At 58.9% G+C, this 10,252-nt stretch overlaps 1 protein-coding gene across 2 annotated transcripts in view; it reads left to right on the top strand.

The window, feature by feature from the left end:
* TMEM273 (transmembrane protein 273) overlaps positions 1–10,252 on the top strand; it is a 31,323-nt gene that overhangs the window by 9,013 nt on the left and 12,058 nt on the right. The gene's annotated exons all lie outside the window — the stretch shown is intronic.

The raw sequence follows: 10,252 nt of genomic DNA, 5'->3' as shown, positions 1-10,252 counted from the left end.
GTGAGAGCTGGCGTTCTTGGGGCTTTTATGCCTGTGGCTGATAGAATTTCTGGTTGCCTGCTTCTCCGGCACCTAGTCTAGGTTGTATGAGGCAAAAAATGCCACCACCTCCCCCACCCCCCAAAAAAAACAAACCCAAAAAACACTCCAAAACCTAGGAAATTCACTGTTCTATTATTCCTAGGTTTCAAGGCCCCTAGTCAGTCTGCTGTCTCCTTTCCATCTTCCGGGCTATTCTCATATCTGCTTGAAAATGTATCTAGGAGTTTTAGCTATGCTTGGTGAGAAGACAAGGGGAAAGAAAGCCTCTTCTATCTTTCTAGAACACGGAGTCTGAAATGAGTTGTTAACCCCAGGGAGGTGAGAGATTTCAAGTAATGACTCCTGGACTACCTAACCTCTCTCTCTCTCTCTTAAAAATTGTATTTATTATCATTATTCTTCCATTTGACTGAGAGAGAGAGGAGAGGGTGAGAAAGCAAGCCAACAGGTCTGGGACTCAAACCGTGGTTGGTCATGTAGGAGTCCCGCACCTTAACCACCATGCCACCCACCAGTCCCTACCTAAAATCTCTTCACACACTTCCCTGGAACCCTGATCCTAGAGGCTCTTGGAGGAAGTCTATGGCCCCATGGGGTGAAGACAGTAGGGGTGACAAAAGCAGATTTCCTGCCGGGGAAACCCCTGGTCCTCGGTCCCTGATGAGAAGCCACAAACCAGCTGACCTGGCTGCCACATGAACCAGCGGGTGTTGTCACTGGCTCTTAGATCAAACACTGCTGCTTGTATCAAAAGCGTTTTTATTAAACAGCCAGCAAACAGTCCTCAGTGAGACACAGCGAGCTCGCTTCTCCTGCTGTCCAGAGAAGAGCAGCTGGAAAGTGTCTACCTGGGCCTGCCGTACCCACCCGCACCCTGGGCAGACTTGTGCAAACCTCCAGCCAGGCCATCAGGAGGTCACTGTCTAAGGAAGAGGGCAAGAGCCCAGACCTGGGCCCTCAGGACTGGGTCACGAGGGCATCCAGATCTTTCTCTTTGATGAAGCAGATACTGCTCTCCCCAGACTCTGCTGGGACACAAAGTTTGGTGAGTCAGACCCCAGCCTGAGGATCCAGTCTGTAGGAGGGTGGTGGCAATGCAGTGTGTTAATGCTCAGATGTGGGGTGCACAGAGGCAGACAGGGAAGGAGCCCCTCACCTAGATGGGGTGTCTGGGAGTGTTTCCTGGAGGACCATGAGCAGCCTTGGAGGAAGGACCCTTGCTGCAGTGTCCCACGGGGCTGGACATGACTGGGTAGTCCCTGTAGGAGAAGGCAGCTGGCGTTGCCCAGAGCCATGCCTACACGGTCTGCACTGGCTTCCAAGGCTACACCCCTCACACTCATTTCTCCATGGGGATCAGCATGCAGCCTGAGTTGGGGCACCCCTCAGATCTGGGGAAAAGGTCAGACTCTGAGTAGGAAAAACTTGGACTTGTGGGCAGTCTGACAGGGTCACCCCTAGTACTGAAGTCAGTCACTCCAGGCAACCCAGGGCAGGCCTGGCTTCCTCCTGCCCTGCCGTAAGAGTTCCACCGTTGGGGCATTTGACTCACCTTGGGAGGGATACCCGGGGAGTGGACTGTGGGCTCTGAACTGGGGGTACTGGCGTGGCTGTGCTGCGGCTTCATTTATAACTTAGGTACTTAGACACACAGCTGCTCTGGGCTCTGCAGATGTCAGGAGCTGCCTTAGAAAACGTGGAGATGCCCAGCATAGGCCCTAGCACGTAGCAGGGCTCCCTGAATGGCCCCTCCTGGTAGACAGACGCAGGTGGCTCTGGGCAGGCCCTGGGTTTGCTGAGGGTGCCGTGCGGATGCACGCTGTGCTGCCCCTGCAGTGTCATGGCCCCTTCCCCGTGGTCCAGGCCAGCTGTCATCGCGCAGCCCTGTTCCCTGGGCACATGCTCCCCTCCACCCGGTCCCGCAGGACTCCGGAGTGAAGCTTCCCAGAGGCTGAAGAGCACAGTATGAATATTGCATGAATAATAATAACCCACCACTTAGCGGTTATGCAACGCTTCCCCCTCCACAATACTTTACCATCATTAATTAGTTATTCTGTGCTGCTTCCAGCCCCCCTCTCTGCAAAGGCAGGCCCTGGGATTTGCTCCAGAATGCCGGCCTGCTCCAGTCTGACCCACTGGGAACACCAGGTCTCCCACTGGGAGCTATAGGCTGCGGTGGCATTGTGTGGTCCCTTCTCAAACAGCAGAGGTGTGTGCACTTGCTGGGGAGACCACCGCCTTCCTGACTGGCCTCCCCTTGCTGTGCTCCTGGGCCCCTGGGAGAGCGGGAGCCCTGATCTCAAGGGCAGGGTGCTTGCTTGCAGGCCAGCTCCCACCAGCTCCTCACTATGCACACACCTCCAGCCACATGCTAGGTGCCCACCACCACACAGATCTGTGTTGTGTGCTCAGAGCCATGTGTGTCTGGGCCAAGGACACCACTCAGTCATGGGTAACAGAATGGGGGCTTCTGATTTCCAATGTGTTTGGGAGGTTCCAGGTCCTCACAGAGATCTTTGGAGGTGGAGCATGGTCATTCCCCAGTGAGCATCGTGCTGGCTGGACTTCCACCTCGGGGTCCAATCATCTGGTCTTCTCCGGGCACCCCGTCCACCCTGCCAGGATTGCCTCGAACTCCCTGTCCTTCCAGCGTCCTGTCTCCCTGGAGGTTTCAGCAGCTCCCTTGCCATGTGTGGCTTGGTGCTCCCAGAGGTCACCACCTCCTGGTCAGAACAAGCCGTGGGCACCCTCAGAAGCCCTGCCCTTTGGAAAAGGCTCCCAGGACCCGAACACCCCTGCTCTCGCCCAAGCTGGCTCTTCACCTCCAGTCCCTCCATTAGCCTGAAAAGGTATCGACCAGGTTGGCTTCTGGGAGCTGAGTGTTTTAATCCCAGTGTGTGAATCTTTAAGAATTAATTAGCAAAGATTGCTCAGGAAACACAAAGTGGGCACAAGTCGTGATACGATGCCGTCTGGTCAGCCACCGTTACTCTCCGCCTCTTAATTACCAAGCTATTTCTGGGAGCTGGAGGCAGCCTGGTCTCCTTGTGCCTTGTAGCCTCGCTGGCCTCTCCGTTTTCCTGGTGGCCTTCCATGCCTCCTTTTCCAGCTTTGGCAGGGCTGCCGTGACCTGGCTGGCTTGGGGAGCCCCGGGAGCCTCAGTTCACCATGACCGGGGCAGCGTGGGGAAGGGCACAGAGGCACTGCAGCAAGAGCGAGCTAGGTGGAGCCCTCCCACCCACGTGGAGCCAGGCAGACAGCTGGCTGCAGCCCCCTGTGGCCAGCGCCCTCATCTGCCCTCCAGTTCCCAAGCCTCCTGTCCCTCTCCAGACAGTTTCTAGACTCCTTTCCCGCCTACCCTTTCTCTGCCTCTCCCCACTCCCCACTCCTCCCCTGTGTCAGTTCCTACTGGTCTTTGTGTCTTTGATTTAAGTAAAGATCTCTCTAGAAAAGCTCTCTGACACCCCAGGCTGTTAGGCGCCCCCTCCTGGGGTCTTGAGCTGGGGGTTCCACGCCTATATTTGTCCTCTTTTCAGGGCCCATGGAAACCGATGGCACCTGAAGGGCCCCCGCAGCCACCCAGCATCTCGGCCCTCTCCCTTGCTCAGCGCACAGCCTGCCTGGCAGTTTGGGCTCTGCCCCAAGCCTAGGTCCTTCCATGGAAAGAAAGGAGCATAAACAGCCTGGGGTGGGGCGGGTGGGGGTGGGAGTCTTGTCTCCTTGAAGTTTGGTAGCTAGAGTTGAGCTCTGATGAAACAGGAAGAGGATCCCCAGGTGGTTCCAGCTGTGACCGGAAGCCTGAGGTTTCTAAGTCATGGCAGCATCGAAGAACGCTGGCAGGAAGGGCCATTTTCTGAGCTCTGAGGAAGGGAAGGGGCTGCCAGCAGAATTAGAAAGTGCATGGGGTGCTCTTTGCTGGCCTCCGAGGCCAGTGGACACTACCGAGACTCGGGATCCGTGGGCAGAAAGGAAGTGGTGGTCTCTGGGGAGCCTTTGGACACTTCAGGGTCCTGGGTCCCATTTCCAGCTGGCGAAGTGAAGTGAGGCCAGGATCACGTGGCAGGCGAGCATGGCCAAAGCCTTGGCTCTGCCCTTCCAAGCCCCTCACCAGCTGCCGGCTGGGTTCCCCTTGGACCTGGTCCTCCAGGGACTCAGTGTGTGGGGGACAGTGGAGGCAGGCACAGTGGCGGCCAGGTCATTGCACTTGTGTCTCTGTGGCTGAACTTGTGCAGCTTTGCCCCTTATCACTTAGCCTAGACTCGATCTTATCACTCCCAGCCACGGCTGGCTTAACGCTCAGCTGCTCGAGCATTGCCTCGTCAGGCCAGGGCTCTCGTTGGCCATGTTTCCTTCCATCTCCCGAGGGAGAATCCAAATTCCAGGGGGTCTCCTGTGTTATCCTGGTCCTGGGGAGAACCAGCCAGCCCTGGGTCATTGGTGTCCTCACGCCTCAGAGAAACCTGAAAGCCAGAACAAAAAACACAGGCAAGAGGTGGGACGAGCAGGCAGGGTGACCCCGGGCTGCCAGAGGAGGCAGCTTTGAAGGCCAAGGGGGAGCTTTCCACAGGGACAGGAGAGGCATAGCACTGGAGAGCAGGTGCCACGGCCCAGAGGGCACAGGGCTGCATTGCCTGTCACTCCTGGTCAGGCTGATCTGAGGCTGCGCTGTGGCCTGCTCATCTGCAGCTGGCGTTCTCTGCACTGCCCTGACCCTCGCTAAGCTGCTGTCCAGTGACCCCGTCACGGCGTGCCAAGTCGTCAGGGCTCCTCGAATGGCAGGTGGCCTTACTTAGCTCAGATGAGGTGAAAAAAAGGTTTGGGCACTGCTGGGTTCCAGGGCTCAAAAGCTGTTAGTAGGGCTTGGTCTCAGCTCCACCTCCTCACAGAGGCCTCACCCTCAACAGGTCCCCTCCACCGACTGGGCTCTGAGAGTGTCAGGCCTCCCGCAGCCTCACAGGCCCCAGCTCATGAAGACATCTCTGCATCTCAGTGTTTCCTCCAAAGCCCAGAGTTGACTGTCTCTGGCCTGGACGGGATCGCCTGCCCACCCCTGAGCCAGCCAGTGGGGACAGGAAGGAGAAAGATGCTGGGCGGCCAGTGAGGGTCACCTGTCCACCCTGGAGCCAGCCCCCAGGGAGATCCCATGGCTGTGGATCCCAGAGGAGAACCAGGTGCTGCTGGATAGGCAGTCAGGGGAGGTGGGCAGGCCACACCGGTCTCTCCCCTTTCAAGGACCCGTTCAGAGCTCCTGCCGCTAGTCACGGCCAGGGTTTGCAGGAACGTGCTGGCATCGCCAGTGACACTCTGACCTTCAATGTCTCTCCTCCCAGTCACCCTGGGAGTGCTTTCATGGACGTGGGTCCTTGGTGGCTCTGGGAGCTCCCCTGGAACCCAGAGCAAGCCAGAGCACCCAGTAGGTGCCTTATGTGGAGATGCTCGTCAGGAGGAGGAGGATGCCTCTTGTAGACATTTGAAACCTCTAGCTGAGAACATCGGAATTCCTGAGATCTAAAGTCAGGAGCCATTCTGGAATATTTAAGTTCCATTGACAAACACTTCGGGCGGCCTCTCCCTATTTTTAGTTCAGATACTTATAGAGCGACATCTGAGTGCGTGCACGCCTACTGGCCCGCAGCTGGGAACCACACAGCCTGACTGCCCAAATAAGGCGGCAAAGCGTGCCAGCCCCACCAGCGAGGCCGACAGGTGGGCAGCACGAAGAGGTCTGGGCGCCAGGGCTGGGCTCTCTGCTGGTCAGATTCCGACAGACACGGGCTGTGCTGCGTCCTCAGCACCATCTGAAAAAGCCAGTCATGGCTCCACAGCGCGGCCCTGCCAGCTTACCTTCCAGGGCGAGCAGGTTCAGGGCCCCTCGCCCCTGTGGGAGGCTCCTTGCTGTGGGGAAGCCACTTGCAGCCGGCTGGGCTCTGCAGGCCGGGGGGCCAGTGACACTCTGACCTTCAATGTCTCTCCTCCCAGTCACCCTGGGAGTGCTTTCATGGACGTGGGTCCTTGGTGGCTCTGGGAGCTCCCTGGAACCCAGAGCAAGCCAGAGCACCCAGTAGGTGCCTTATGTGGAGATGCTCGTCAGGAGGAGGAGGATGCCTCTTGTAGACATTTGAAACCTCTAGCTGAGAACATCGGAATTCCTGAGATCTAAAGTCAGGAGCCATTCTGGAATATTTAAGTTCCATTGACAAACACTTCGGGCGGCCTCTCCCTATTTTTAGTTCAGATACTTATAGAGCGACATCTGAGTGCGTGCACGCCTACTGGCCCGCAGCTGGGAACCACACAGCCTGACTGCCCAAATAAGGCGGCAAAGCGTGCCAGCCCCACCAGCGAGGCCGACAGGTGGGCAGCACGAAGAGGTCTGGGCGCCAGGGCTGGGCTCTCTGCTGGTCAGATTCCGACAGACACGGGCTGTGCTGCGTCCTCAGCACCATCTGAAAAAGCCAGTCATGGCTCCACAGCGCGGCCCTGCCAGCTTACCTTCCAGGGCGAGCAGGTTCAGGGCCCCTCGCCCCTGTGGGAGGCTCCTTGCTGTGGGGAAGCCACTTGCAGAGCTGGCTGGGCTCTGCAGGCCGGGTGGGAAGGGCAGAATAGCAGGTCCATGCAGGCCTCGGGGAGAAAGCTGAGGCCCACAGAGCATCTTTGCTCACGATAGAAAAGGAGCTCTGTGTTAGGCACGACCCCAGGTCCCACAGAGGCTGCACAGGAGGCAGTGGAAAGCCCCAGAAGCTCAGCAGGACCAGCAGGGGCAGCCCTGGTTCCCTGCTCTAGGCCTCAGCAAGGGCCACACCCTGGCTTTAGGCTTCAGGCTCTCGGAGCCTGCACACTGTGGAGTCCAGGGAGGCAGGCTGGCCAGGCCCATGGCCTGGCGGTGGTGGTCAGATGAGGTCGAGCCAGCTGAGCAGCAGGGCACCTGAACTGCCTCAGTGAGTCTATCAGTCGGAAGGGGCCTCCCCTAACCAGAAAGAACGGCCTTGGTTTGTGGGCCCTACTTGGCTGCCCGGACTCTCCGGGCTCGAGATCACGCTCATGCTTGGGCTGCCAAGCCACCTTCTCCCTTTTATAGGAAAGCCCAGAACTGTGGCAAAGAAAGTGCAGCACGGCTTCCTCGGGGGAGGGGGGGAGCAATGATCTGCTGTGGGCAGATTGCCCTGCCGGGGCCGTCCATCCTCCAGCTACTTTAGAGAGCCAGGGGAGTCAGCTCTGGGGACTTGCAGGGGGTCTACGGCCCTGCAAGCCCCTCTGCCCCCACCCCCTCAGCTCATGACCCTGGCAGGAGGCAGCTGGGTCTGGCTAGGCTGGTTGCTCCTGAGGGATCCTTCCAGGGGCTCCTTAGAGCTCAGGTCAGAGCCGGAGTGCAAACGCTGAGGGCTGTTTTGAGGGATTTCCCTCCCTGAGGAGGGAAAGGCTGCCGCCGCGTGGCCAAGGGCTGGTTCGCAGGATGACTGGGCCGGGGCCTGCTGGGGGCAGGGCTTGGCCACTGCCCAGGACTGTCTCCCTGCAGCTGACCTGCACAGGGCATTCACTCTGTCCCTAGCTCAGAGCTGGGGGAGGAGAGCCGGATGTCCAGACAGCTTGCTTGGGGCTTGGGATTAAGGGAAGCCTCCTGGCTTTGAGGGGACACAGGATGATGCATGGAGGGTGGTATCTTGGGGGCCCTGCGTGGGGGCCTGACCTGAACCCTGGCCAGGGATTCTTGCCATGGGGAGGGGCAGAATGAGCTGGACACACGTGTGGTGGGAAGGCTGCTGGACAGCCTGGGGACGTGGGGTCTGGCTGTGTCTGGGAGCCAAGGCCAGGGCCAGGGTTTCTAGCCACTGGGAGTTCTTCCCTTTCCCTCCCTCCTCCCTCCCAGCAATGTCTGAGCTGCCCGGTGGAGCCCGCCAGAGTGTGGGGCGCGGCTGCTCGCATTTCTCCCTGTCTCTCTCTGTGTCTCCTCGCTCTTTCTAATTTGTATTCTCTCCTCCTTCTCCACTTGAGTTTCATCTCAGGCTGGTTTAAACTTTTCATGCCGTGTTCTCCATGCAGAGTGTAAAGGTCTGCAGGGAGACCCTGAGTGGGACCCAGGCAAGATGTGAGCGTGAGATGGGTCGGGGTGAGGTTGTCTCTCAGGGGCCTTGCCCCACTGCCTGATACCCTGCCCTCCCCTGCCCCCAGTAAAGGCAGAGTGACAAGAGGTCTCAGGAAAAGGTCTGGTGCAGCTAGATACCAAATCTATCCTGGGATAGGTCAGAATGCTCTGCTTCACCCCGGGACGTGCTCTGAGATTAGGGTATCAGAGAAAAACGTGTTCCCGTCCACGGCCACCCTCTGCTGTGAGGCTTGCTCATCTCCCAGTCTAGCTGGGGCAACGAGATCGATGGAACAGAACTAGAAACAGTGGGAGGAAGTTCAGTCGGAGCATCAGAGAAGCGACGAAAGCGGGTCAACTGCGTGTGATGGTGTTTGCGGGGCGATGTGCCCCACGTGGGGCTTGCATTCTGTAGGAAAGAGTTGTCGCATGTCCAAAAAGACCCATGGCTGGAACAAAGCTGTGAGCTTGTGCTTCATTCACCCTCCAAGTGTTGACCCCTCTCCAGTAAGCACGCACAGAGGAAAGAAGTCCTTTGCAGAGCCGCAGCCTGACCCCCCAGGCATCACTGCGGGTTAGCGGAGAGCTACAGCCTGACCCCCCGCCCCCCGCCCCCCCGGGGTTCACTGTGGGTCAGCAGAGAGCTGTAGTCTGACCCTCCGGGCATCAATGCGAGTCAGTGGAGAGTTGCAGCCTGACCCCCCGGGCATCACTGTGGGTCAGCAGAGAGCTGTAGTCTGACCCTCCGGGCATCAATGCGAGTCAGTGGAGAGTTGCAGCCTGACCCCCCGGGCATCACTGTGGGTCAGCAGAGAGCTGTAGTCTGACCCTCCGGGCATCAATGCGAGTCAGTGGAGAGTTGCAGCCTGACCCCCCGGGCATCACTGTGGGTCAGCAGAGAGCTGTAGTCTGACCCTCCGGGCATCAATGCGAGTCAGTGGAGAGTTGCAGCCTGACCCCCCGGGCATCACTGTGGGTCAGCAGAGAGCTGCAGCCTGACCCCCGGGCATCACTGCGGGTCAGCAGAGAGCTGCAGCCTGAGCCCCCGGGCATCACTGTGAGTCAGCGGAGAGTTGCAGCCTGATCCTCCGGGCATCACTGCGGGTCAGCAGACATGGTCATGTGGACAACGTCTTAGCGGCTTGGCCACCGAGGACTGCTTTACCATCCAATGCCTGGGTGGTCAGGACTCGGGAGGAGGTACCTCAGGCTGAGCAGGGACTGGTCTCCCCCAGCAGAGCACCTGCTTCCTCTCAGGAGAAGCGGAGCTGTGATATGTTCACTTTCTGCCTTTGCCTGGAAGCACAGGCAGGAGGATCAGGCTTGGGGCTCAGCGCTCGCCCACCCCCGCCACAGGCTCGGCCTTGAGGGTTTTGGTGGTATGATTCCTGTTTGCAGGTTTGCAGGGTGCCTGGGTTCCCAGGGCAGGCTGCTGGGCTCAAATGTTTGCCCGCCACTTTCTGCTTCTCTTGCCCCTTGGGCATGCTCCTGAATCCTCGACGCGCCCGACTCCTGGTCTATCTAATGGTGATGGTAGCAGTGTGTACCTCACCGTTGTCGCAGGCCAGCACTGCGCCCCACATCTGTCTCAGAGGCAGTGGCCATTTAATGTGCACCCCCATGCTAAGGCCCATGGCTTTGCTGGAGCCCTTTCAGGGTCCACACATGGACCACGGGCCCTGCCAGGCCTCCTGTTGTAAGGTCTCAATCCCTGGCTAAGATCGCGAGGCATCCGGGGCATGCTCTGTCACCATCACTCGTTCAGCAGACACCAGTGCACACCCTGTGTGCGGGCACGGTGTCCAACACTGGGCCCTGCACCAGCAGTTCCGTGGGGTGCCCAGCAAGACCGCGCATGTGATGGGTTAATGGCTGCGGAGCTCCTAGGTCAGGGCCTGGCACGCCGGAGCACTGCTTAATGTTAGGTGAATACCAGCGTGGTTGGTTAGGGGCATGTGCAGAGGCCACGGAGCACCCAGGAGGGGCAGCTGAGCCAGGGGCGGGGAGTCAGGGACAAGGTGACATGGAGCCAAGCCCAGGTGAGGGAGGCGAGGGAAGAAGATGGGGCTGGGTGTGCCCAAGGCAGGAGGTGCCTGGCCTGCCGGGGGACTGGAAGCTCTTCCA

The sequence above is a fragment of the Tupaia chinensis genome, unplaced genomic scaffold, assembly GCF_000334495.1.
Source record: "Tupaia chinensis unplaced genomic scaffold, TupChi_1.0 Scaffold144750_1, whole genome shotgun sequence".
In the NCBI taxonomy this organism is placed as follows: Eukaryota; Metazoa; Chordata; class Mammalia; order Scandentia; family Tupaiidae; genus Tupaia; species Tupaia belangeri.
This window is presented reverse-complemented; position numbering and strand designations above follow the sequence as displayed.